This window comes from Aphis gossypii, chromosome 1, assembly GCF_020184175.1.
Source record: "Aphis gossypii isolate Hap1 chromosome 1, ASM2018417v2, whole genome shotgun sequence".
In the NCBI taxonomy this organism is placed as follows: Eukaryota; Metazoa; Arthropoda; class Insecta; order Hemiptera; family Aphididae; genus Aphis; species Aphis gossypii.
The window spans coordinates 62,822,082-62,835,535 of NC_065530.1; positions in this window are offsets into that span (position 1 = coordinate 62,822,082).

The window sequence follows — 13,454 nt, forward strand, 5'->3', positions numbered from 1 at the left end:
TTAAAGATATTCTTAAGAATTTCTATTTTCTTATACCAATTTATAAAATCTTTTTTTGTACACAATAATTTATCATTGACTTTAAGCTAAACAAATTTGCTACCTACTCAACAACGAAATAGGTACTTTCTACTGACTTCCAGGCTATTTTCAATATAATATATTATATTATTTTAGAAGCAAATTTTAGTGTCAGATCATTATATAAATTATATATTATATTTTATGTTTATATTATATTTTATTTCTTTTGTGGTATAATTATGAATTATTTTGAGCATAGACATTGACATAATATTATTTCGTTAAATTTTATATTTTAATCGACAACAATTTTTAAACTGGATCTGATTTATTATGGTCCATGGACAATGAACATGTACTATGAACAAATGGTTTATTAATAATTATTAGTATTTATATCATAATTAAGATACATTCTTAGACAATTTGCATACTTTTTAAGATTAATTTGAATATACAGTACGTTATACTAGAATTAAAATGTTACATAATATTATATTACTAATATTGTTATAAATTTTACGGTCACGTCCAACCATGTAAAAAGGCTATAACTTTTACTGAAATATTTACAAGGTTAGTTTTTATTGTATTCGCAAAACTTCACTTTTTTTAGCAGTTGACATTTTCCATTACTGGTTGTCATCGTATAGAATTCATAAATATTTTAATATCAAAAAATATAATATAATTCAAAGAAATTGTTGAAAATTTCAATAGTATTTAATCTATTTTAATAGTATGCTTGTAGAATTTTTTAACTTAAAATTAAACTAAAATAATAGTATCTTTAATATTAATAAAATATGTCATATACAATAAATGTTTAATGTAGGTGTATATTGATTAATATATATAAGTAAAAAAAATGTATTTTGCAAATTAAGTTGTTAATTGTAATATCGTTGTACTGTTTATATAACTAAATAGTTTTTTTATTCATGAAATTCAATAAAAAATAAAATTTCAGATAAGTTATTTATTTTTTAAAAGTATAATTATAAAAATATGTTTTTATTTATTGAGAGTGATATCCTTTAATGATAAATACCTATAAAAGTATCTTCTTATATACCTATAATACCTATATATATATATATATAACAGTAACTATATTACAGTCGCTTTATTGTTTCCAATTTTAATTCTAAAGAAAAATGTTATTCTGTTAAAGAATTTAATTAACTAAATTGTACGTTATAATATATTATGTATAATTTTAACTCATTAACTATCTAATGATCCTACAATGATTGCATTGTCTTACACTACCTACACATAATATACATGTATTAGAGATATATCCTGAACTATTTATCCAAAATGAAAAAAGCACTCTACGAGGAGAATACTAGCCAATGTACATCCTTCATTGACATGCATTTTATTTTAATGATCATCATAATGTATGGATAAATAATATAATATGTGAATAATTAAATATTATTTATATTGTACAGGAAAAAAATTTCTCCAGTAAAGCCTTTTTTTATCTTCGTAATAAATAAAAAAAACTTATTGAATAATTAGAGTTTTCAGTAAAAAATACTTAAAAAATAAATTGAATTAAATAGGTTCTAATACAGGTACAGCAGATCACACGAGTTGCTGTGTGTTAGTGTCATTAACATTTGTTTTCGATGTACAACTGTGTAAGTGTAATTTAATTATACATATAAATTTATAAATTTAAATACGATGGTCATCATAGTATTGATCATTTATGTTTGCCTTGTTGTATTTATTTATACGGTGTTAAATAATAATATTTATTGACACAACACGTTTCTGTCGTTTCAAGAATAAAATATAATTTATCATTCTACAGTAGTTTTAAAACATGGTTTATCGTAATGTTAAATGGATATAATTAATGATATAAATACATTGAAAATGTGTTGATATAAATTATATATTATATTATGATGTAGCTTATAATTATAATAAAAAGAAGGGAATTAATGGTTTTTTAATGAATTGCAAATATTAACCTAAATTATATAAGTTAATATTTATTTATTTAATATGACATTTCAAGAAGAATCTAGAATACATAAAAATGATAAGTTTAAAAAGTATATTATAAGAAAATTAATACTTGTTTTGTTTGATTTGAAACTAAATTTGAACACATTATAACATGACTATTGACTATTTTGTAATTAAGAAACTGCGTGGTTCTAAACACTGGACGAAGAAGGTCGGTTTTGCGATGTTAGTATGAAATTTAATTTATTAACACATTTTTTAAAAATAATTTAATTTAGCAATAATAAATTCTTTTAAAATATTATTTATAATTTACCTATTGTACAGTGTGTAATGTATATCAATTAAAAATATTTGAAAATGTTCTCATATAAATTAAATTTAAATATATCGTCATTATAATATTTTCAATTAGTTAGAAAATTGATTGAGTTGAGCATTTATTATGCAAATCGAGACAAAAGTAGTATTGAATTCAGTCAAGTGAAAAATAATTATGATATTTACTTGATCACCCTGAACGAGGGTTAGACGGTCTGGATATTAGTGTATTTCTAAGAAGATTATTTGAAAATATTTCGCCTTTGATCAGCAAGATAATTAATATTTAATATATTTTGGTAAACAGACAGAAGAAACTTTTATGTACACTAATTAGTAATTATTATCATCAATGTAAACAAATTATTCATATAGAATTATAATTAATTTTCATAATAATTTATAATAGTCTACAATAGGTAATGTAAAATATCGATGTTTGTTGGTATAAATTATCTAATTACTATAATTGATTTAAATTTTTTTGATATTATATTACATGTTAAATATTATTTGACATCTATAAACTAGTTTTTAATATCTATGTTATAAAATAAAACTTACTCAGAGAAACATATTATACTTGTTGCGAGTTTTAATAACCTGTCTGTAGTTATTAAGAATATTTTTTACATTATGATGTGTTACTTTTACACTAAAACTTGTAATAAATAGGTCTTCTTTGCATGCTTCACGATCGTTTTTCATTTCACGTCAACATATGCATATTATAATAAACGTGAGTATCTTCATTTCAAGTATGATTATATAATTTTTAATGGTATTATGATAATATTCAGAAGCATATTGAATTTATTTTTGAAATGTACCTAAGTGCTTATTATAAAATTTATAGAAATATAATCATTAATTTTCGAGTTAATGTATTTTAATTATTGTTAAATAAATTGGAACATTTTGCGTTGTATTATTAATTTTACATAGTATAGTAATTTTACCAATTTCCAAGTATTTAAAATCATATTTTAATATAATACAAACGAATTGAAACGTATATGTAAAAGAAAAAAAATGAAAATTTAATTATAATATTGGTATTTGAAAACGATAATTTAATTAAATAATAAATCGTAAACATTTTTTAAATGTATCGAATTATTTTAAAATGTTTAAACACTGGAGTTTGTTATTTATGAAGTTCAATACTATTTTCAGTCATGTTCGAAATTTTTGTTTGAAATTTGATTTTATAAAGTAAAAATATGGCATATTTGTTTGCAATAGATAAATGGTAAAAGAAGTATCTATTTTTCATACATTGTTAGATATCAGGATTGTAGTTCCAATAAGTACACAATCATTATGAAAATAAATCATTGTGGTAAAACACTACGATAAATATTAAATGAGAAAACATTTTAAATTTATAACATTTATAATTTAAGCTATATACCTAACACTTATTTATTGCATACATATGAATGTATCTTTACATACTCATGTTTTATTTTATTTATGTATAAAACTTGTAGTGTATTATAATGACGTTTATATTTTTATCATGTAATTTTTGAACTCCGTAATTTTTTTTTTTTTTTGTACAAGTTAGTTTAGTGCTTTATGCATATATAGACTGGTAAATTGTCCATAAATCGTCGACAAGGCAAAGCAAGTATCTCGATATTTACATTATACGAATCCGTAGACTATAGGTCTCGCAACGATATCTGAAAAATAGCCGCCGGATATGGGTGTGTGTTTTGATATTATTCGTGGTTTTAATATTTCAATAATAATAACGGTCAATTTTAATTTTGTTTTCTCTGAGAATTATAGTCGTCTGGAATAAAACAATAAATTCTATCTATATCTAGTATTATATTTCAAATTCGTTTTCATTTAATTAAAAAGCATATTATTTACTCTTCCACAATCGTGCAGTCATGCGTAATATTATTAACTAAACTGTGCTCGTGTAATAATAACGATAATAATAATAATATACACACGTCCAAATACAGTAGCAAGTTTTATTGGTGATTTTCGTGACGAGCGCGACGAAATATAATTACTATACGCACAGTTCAGGCGTCGATTTTCACATTGTCAACTTGTTTGTAATTACAATAAGTGTAAACAAAAATCAAAACATGACATGGGTCAAGGGAAGTACGGAACTGGGAACCCTCCTTGACCCCGGGTTACGCCATTTGTGTTAATGCGTCTAACGTCGAACTTGATGACGTATTGATTCTCTAAGACGTACCTATGTATCAAATTAAAGACGTTTCATTACATAAATGGTAAATAATTATAAAACTATGCATACCAATTCGATTATACACCGAGTCTGATTTCAGCAAAAACAAGTAGAGAAAAGCACACTCTACTGCGTACACGAGAAAGATGCTTTCTACTTCCTTGTTTACATACATAATTATATACCTAATTATTTATGAATCTAATAAAATAAATAGTCGATAATATTATTGACGTTAAATTGCCTAATCGAATTCAACTCAATGATATGAAGAAACATTAAAGTAACAATACAATAATGGTTTAATATTCAACTACAAGAGAATTTATTTTAATGCTCGTACACTGTTCCTATGACGGTAGAAAATTTAGTTGTTTGAACTACAACAAAACCATACGTATAATATTATATACGAGTATGTACACACAAATATATTATATTAATAAAGAAATGTTGTGACAAACTTAATTGCACATAAAAGTCAGTCCATTATAGAAATATATACAAGATATTATGTTTTATTTGAAATACATGAAAATTATTCAACTAGTTATTTTGGTAAAGTTATTCAAGGATATAAGATGTGTGTCTTATGTAATATACTCGTAGACTTTGTTTTAAATTATTAAACGGATAGATAGACAAACTTATTAGTTACACATTTAATTCCATAAGTCTAAACTAATTTTCATCTATATTTTAAGTAAAAATTGATCATAATATTATATTGATAAAATATTTAATTATCTAACTCATTAGTTATAATATATTTTGTGCTCAACTGTTTTTATGTATTTATATCACATAAATAAATAATTTGGTTTTCAGAATTACTTTCTCACATTTTATCAATGTTTTTTTAATATTATAGTATTTTTTGATGGACTCCGAAGTATTAATATTATATTTATTATGTAGATTCTAATTAAAAATTACAAATACTATACTGAAATTATTAATTTATTTTTTAATATTGTGGGTTTTTTTTATTCATTAAAATAATTAATTATGGTTATCTCAAAGCTTCGAGGCTCGCAGTTTCTTTTTGATCGAAAGTTATAATTATACCTTTCATACAAGTTTACATATATTATGTTCATGAAAAATTGATTAAAATTAAAGTATAAATATAGTTTTAAATATCATAAAAGTATAAAACTATTCAGGTCATTTCTTTATAATTTTTTTAAGTTGTACATTTTTTAAAATTTTATTATTGATATTTAAAAAATAGTTTATATGACCAATAGTTGCTATATAGGTACCTTGTGTATTATCAAAATATTTGTTGAACTACTTATCATACACTCGAATAAATAAACCTTGTAATATCTGCAAACAAAGTAATAAACTCACGCCAATGTGAATTTAATAGTAATATTATTATTTTTCCATCTTGAAAACCGTATGTTTCTAAACATCACGAAATAACAAACGCATTACCAGACTACCTACTCAAAGGTTAGCTGATTGATGAGTAGGCCAAAAGTGAAAATAACTGTCATATGGACATAATATTGTGTAACAACCATCGGGTGTACATGAGACAGTGCGCGCAAACAGTGTATGTGTCACGGTTTCGAAAAAACAGTCGAGAATAAATATTTTAATTTATCGAGAAAACCATGAACTTTAAATACACGCACCAGCCTGTGATGTCATTTAGCTATTTGCGAGCAATTTATAACCGGAAAATCATTTTTATAGCGTGTCAGAATAAAACAAACACGGGGATTATAATCTCTCAAGTATAATATAGTATATAATAGGGTGCAATAAATTATTCATTTTGGTAGTTAAAAAAAATACTCAACTTGCCGTTCAAATTGAAAACTACTGTAAATAAATATTCAAAGCAAAGAATTTACATTAATTGAGTGATCAGATTTTTGTTTTCATACAATCATACAATAAAGTATTAAAGTACCAATATGTTTTATTGCTGTATATTTAACAGTTTTATATAAATTTATCGGTTTTATATAATAACTTTATCGCTGCTATTAAACTGATATGTCACGTTCATTTCAAAATGTACTCCTTTGCCATCCGAGAAAAGTAATTATGATGCTTTTGAATTTTCACTTTTTATTTTCCAAGGGAGATAAACTAAATTAACGCATCTATATAATATAGAAGTATAAAATAATATAATTTGAACTAAAATTAATATTTTATTTAAGATAAAAAAAAAATTATTTATACTGTTGATATTGAAAAACATTGCCACATGATTGGAAATATAACTAAAGTGATACTTTGTAGAGTTAGAATTAATTTAAAATGAACAATATTTATAATCTATTGGTAGAGTTGATTCAAATTTAGGTTAAGTACAAAAAAAAAACCATTGTGATGAATTTGTTATAATAAATTATGAAGATACACGTATAATATAATAAAGAGAACAATTTTATTTTATTAAATTTTTTTCAGGAAATTATAACTTAAATAATTATAAATAATGTGATATTTTTTTTTTTATCGTGATATCTAATTGTAAACCTACGTTGTATAATATTTATTTTTGTTCTACGTATTTACAGATTGATTGTATTGTTTTGTGTGTTAGTTATTCAAATCATAATATTGAATTACATTATTGAATTGATAAATATGGTATTATTATTTGAACGTAAACAATACTTTTAATAACTACTTAACTAAATTGCATCGAATAGATAGGTACATAGTATTGTGTATCTACTGTTGTAATTTTAATTTAAATAGTAATTTTGTATGCACACATTTAATATTATGTTAAGTGTTCATATCGTAATGTGCGTCGTCGTTAAAATACATTTATTATGTAATTTTTATGAATTTATAATAATTATTATTTTTTGGAATGCACAATATAGAAATGTATAGAGATTTTAAGATAGCCATCACAATTGTAGAGTCAGGTCGATTCGGCATATTAGTCGAATGGAAAACACTATCGTCGAATCATTCAAATCTATCACATATTGACAATAATAACAGAATATTATAAATTATAACAGTTATCTAATAATATTATCTATCTATAAATTACCTATATAAATTAATTTATGTTTGTGTGTATTATATAGAGAATAATCCAAATGTATATACCTATTTGAAAACTACTTAACCAATTAGTACTAAATTTTGCAAACATGTAGGTACTTTGTTTTGGCTCACGATAATAAAATATATTTTTGTTTATATATAAGATTGTCATTGATTACAAATAATAATAATAATAATAATAATGCGTTATGGATTTTAAATAAAAGAAAATTATAACTTATTTATGTGTTTATAATTTAAATGTACACCAAAAAATACGTATGCTTGTATCTTAAAAAAACTCAAACGATTTTGTGAACATTTTCAGTGATTACTATTTGATTGGTTTTGACAAAAATATAAGAAATTTTTATTAGAGATATCAAAATAAAATTATTTGAACTATGCGAAGTACTATAGTTTGGTTGCCCATCTTGATCAAATTAGTTTTGAAAGCGAGGGAATTGAGCACCAATACCGATCTACTTATGACTCGGGTGTATAATGCCGGATTTCATGTTTGATAATTTTAATCTCTGGTAAAGTTTGGTTATACAGATTTTAGTGAATAAACAATTTAAATATTACAATTATCACTAGTTGAGATATATAGATAAATGCAATAAATACTGCATTGTCTACATCGATTTATGTAACTTTGTTTGAATGATACGATGTTACAAAAAAAAAAAAAAAAAATTAAAGGAATTAAAGTAACTCTAAAGCATAAACGTTTTAAGTTTAAACCATAACAAAGAATAGTGTTACTAAGCATGTACAGAATATTGGTCGTAGAAAGATCACAAATTACACAAGGATACCTGAAGGGAAAGATGGAACATCCAAAGTTCCAACATGCCTAATATGGAATACAAAAATACACTTTGAAACACATGAAAATTGAATTGAATACTGTCTAAATTTCACCGAGTCCATTAATAAATCCCAGACATTTTTTATACATTATGAAGGAACCCGATCATTTTTAGATGTGAAAAGAATAATTTTCTACATTAGAAAAATATTGAAATGTATAACCTTGATTATTGTATAACCACATGTAGTCAAATCATGCGGTGACCGAAAACGATTAATTTCTAGCTTTTTTTTTTGTAGTTTTCAGCGGATTAGAAAAATTCAACGATCGCGTATACACTTTAGAATAAAACGAAAGAACGATACGCTTTACGTAGCATGGGTAATATAGGTATGATATTATTATAAGCTCCGTGTAAATGACCGGCGGGGGGGATCAAATGAAAATGTATAGATCGCACCATATATAGTACTATATATATAAAACCGTAACGACGTTATCGTTCTAACGGCCCAGGTATATATCATTATTATTACTATATAAGATGACATGCTGCTCTGAGTCAAAAAGCACGTTCGGTGAGGGGGCACACCCACGACCGCTGCCGTTAAATACCTATACATTATGCAAATTACGGCGAAACGGTAGCCACCGGCCGGACGACGAGGATGACACATTATTATAATATATTATGTTATAAAAATACGCACCGGTCGTTTCGAGTTACAAAACCCAGCAACAATAATTACTATGTAGAAATATTGTTATAGAGCACGTGGACTGTACAGCCGACTTAATTCCGTTTATTTGGTGCCTACCTAAGTGCATATTTCACGCCGAGGAAAAAAAATAAATTATATTAAAATATAATATTTATTTACACCTCTATGCTTATAATATTAACGTGTTTACTTACCGATTACTGTAGTTTTATTTGCGTTCTACGCGTGTGTTCGCATGCATTGCCGAAAATTCAATATTATAATTGTTTAACTATAACACACAATATTTATTAAGTATATAAAATGCATTACTATGTTCATACTATGTATTTTGGAGAATAGGATGTAATTATTGAAGAGGCTTACGTTTTAAAATGCTTAAATATGAAAGAAAAAAAATGTCTCGCTTGATATAAACCTTTATATAGTTATATGACTGATAATACGAGCAGGTACATTAAAGGAGATATCTATTCTGTATATTTGTTGTTCATTTTAAATCTGCTATTGTCAAATAGTTTTTGGCTGTTGTCATTTGATGTTTTGTTGACATATTACAAGTAAGTTCTTAAATAATATAAACTACACAGCACAGATGTGACATTTAGGTTGAACTAATAAATTGACAAACATAAATAATACTCAAGTTGAAATACTATAATAAAAAAAATAATACAATTCTACTTATTTCTACCTCATGAGTTTATCTACATAAACAGATGAGTTCTACTACTTATTATAAAGAGCATAAGTACTAAGAATAAAGTATTTTTTATTTCTTGTTAGTAAAACCAATTATATTATGCTATAGTTTTTCTTATATATATATTATAAAATAATATTGATTCTTTTTAATAATCTCTAACTGTTATAACACTAACTTAACTAATTTAAATTACGAGCTTGTTGTTTTATTCAATATAAAACATCTGCAAGGTTGATGGTAGAAAGTACTTGGCGTTTAACAAATACATGTATAATACAATAGGTAATAAGTATTCCTAAATAAGTAATATGAATATAAGTAGTGGCAGCGTGAAATTTTTGAGTCTTTGAAGCATATTGTAAATATTTTTTATATAATATTTATATGCATAATTATATTTCTATTGGTACATGTAACATGTTTTTTTCGTGTATATATTAAAATAAAATATATGCGTTTTGAAATCGTAAAATTAGACATCTACCCGTATCCAGCCACCCACCCAATCATTCAGACATGAATCAATTACTATAAATAAACCTATACCTCACCATCAGTGGATATACGGTTTTTAGATGAGATAAAAAATATCTAATTCGGACAAATATTTGTAGCTTTGTATCAGTATCATTTATCATTTGACTTTTAAAACATTCATAATTATAGCAAGCAGCTTATGAAAAATGGGTGTTTAAAAATAAAAAAATATTTAATTTCCCCGCTGAAACTCGTATGATTGCAGTGACAAATGATGGGAACGTGTCGGCGACAGCTTCTGTTTGACATGATGCAGCAATCAACGGTATGACACGAGACTTGAGATTGTTCGAAAATGGAAAAACGTATTTTAATATTATTTTGTAGGTATTCGATCATATATTATAGTCGTTTCGAGTAAAACGACTCAACTGCGTACGAAACAAATCTCGCATTGATATATAATACTTATAATATGGTGAAAAAAATCGCCACCGCCGTGTATACAAATATTGTTGTGTAATAAAAACTAATAACGCCGTGATGTAACAGGTGGCGCATACCTGAGACGCCGACGATGGTTTAATAATAAAAATAAAAATAACTTGTAACAACGACGCATCGTCGTCGTAATAGCGGTCAACCAGCAAAGGTCATCCGCATAGATGCGACGGAGACGGTTGTGCGTATATCTTATCATTCGATTCCTGTTCCAATATATTATTATTGAAGTTGTCACTGGTAGCTGGTGGTAAAGATTTTAAATATCCAGAAAAAAATAACGTAGGAATGCAAATATTTATCCGGAGGTTAATATATTATCATAATAGGTATATTGCGAAGAACGTTCGAAAATAAATTTATCCGACAAATAAAACGTACATGAAAGTAATACAATTTTAGGTATGCATCATAATATGCTTGCGCAGACCACGATACAGGTGGTAATGCAGCATACAAAATAAAACGATCCATTTTTTTCATTAAAAAAACCAGTTAAATACATTTTAAACAGCCACACTTCACAGATAGGTTATGCTATTTTTACAGAAATGACCATATTTCTCTAATAAAACAAAAAAGGTTTTGAATATTTTATCTTCAACTTGATAAAATTGTCATGATAACCAAAAAATAATAATTATTAATTAATAGTTAAAACTTTCCATTACTTATATGTATATAGTTTTATATCATACGCGCATTTTATTTAAACATTTTAAATTACAGATATTTAATTTCAAGATGCAAAGAGGGGTTCTTTAGGTTATGGAAGCGAAGCCTCTGGGTAATTCAGTAAAGGTCGATGGGTATGAGATTGATCCTTAACTATGATATTAGTTAAGAAAGTAATTAATACCATCAACGGTTGCAAAATGTGTAACATTTACTCTAAATGAGTAATTTATAATGCAGATTAATGATTATACTATAGTAATACGTACTTTAATTATCATTTATAATTTTTATGGGTTCATAAAAATTTTCGGTATGTATTATAAAGAAACAAAAGCTATGATGCGAAATAATTTCCAATTTTGTTTCTTAGGCGTTTTTTTATTTTTTTCATATTTAACAAATATGTTCATTAATTTTCTTCTAGGATCTTAAAATAACGTTATTTTTATATATTTATCATGCCAGATCAATTCTGTGAGTATAGAAACTCGTTGTTAAGCATATACATATATATGTATTAGTTTGCTTATTTATTACTTTTACGAGATCACAATAATTTCTAAAGTTGTATGAAACTAAATTGTCTTCATTTTTGTTATTCAATATTTTTATCAGTCTCCCGTTGTCACTACTCCATTATTACTCATTAATCATTATTGTTTTTCTGCATGATTGCTGTCAGTGACATGCCAAAAGCACCATAGAAAAGCACCAGTAATCTCATCAAATTATGATGTAAGTTTGAATACAACAACGCAGTGTACTTTTAATCATATTATATTTATCAACTTATAAAACATTTTGGTGTTCTTTGTTCTTTTGTTCCAAAATGCAGGTAGGGTTAAGTTGTAAGTAATTTTTTTATCAATATCTTCTTTAAATATTTAAAATAGGTACAAATTAAATATTTTTAAAAATATGAGTACAAATTTAAGAAACTGGTTTTAATAAAACTAAATCGCAATGCAACAATGGTATTAACGTCCAATCTTGAATTATTAATTTTTTTTTTCACCTCATATTTTAAGATATAAAAGTAGTTAAATTATTGTTCCACTTTAAGAAGGAGAAGTTGTATCTTCATATATAATCGTAAAACCCCTAAATGCTACCAATGACGGTGTCCACAAATAAGTGTAATTTGGGTTTAAGATTTTTTTTTTTAGAAAGGTGCTATTATATTTTACACGTGTGTCTATGTCTATTTCTAATGATTAAATATTTTAAATAATATACTATTTAATCCCTCAAATTATGCTTTTGTGGCTACATCATATTATCGTACGTATTGAGTATTGTATTTTATTATTCTTTTACTTTTTATGCTGCAGAGCAAATAAACTATTGTACCTACTTATTATGGAGTGGGATTTTCATTTGTTTATTAATACTATAACTATATGTAATCTCGGTTCTGAGTGCATTGATTTCTGCAATACTTTTATACTACTCTCAAATTTTATATATTATAAATTATAATAATTAACATATCATATTTGTTATAATATACTATCCACTATATTTATTAGCGTGTTCTCAAATTACTTATAGGTAGTTATATTAGTTATGATATTTTATTATATTCATTAAGTTTTTATTGTTTAATTTAATGACTGAGTTAAAACATTTAAATATTTTTTAAGCGTTTATTTTCGTTAGAAAACATTTGTACCTTCATAAATAACGTATCTAATAAAAGCTGGATGCTTTTGATTATAGGCATTATTTACCACTCCGCCAGTTTCCCACCTACTAGTTCCTTTTTTAATTTTTATATTTTATTATTTTATTATACATCTTGAGGTCATAAAACAATATAAAGCAAATATCTAGTAAGATTTATTGTTGTGGAAAATTAAATGATTTCGTATGATTAGTTAAATCGTCATAAAAAAAGGTCTCACGAGACACGGACACGATTGATTGCGTATTAAATAGAGAAAAAAATGAAAATAATACTCGAAG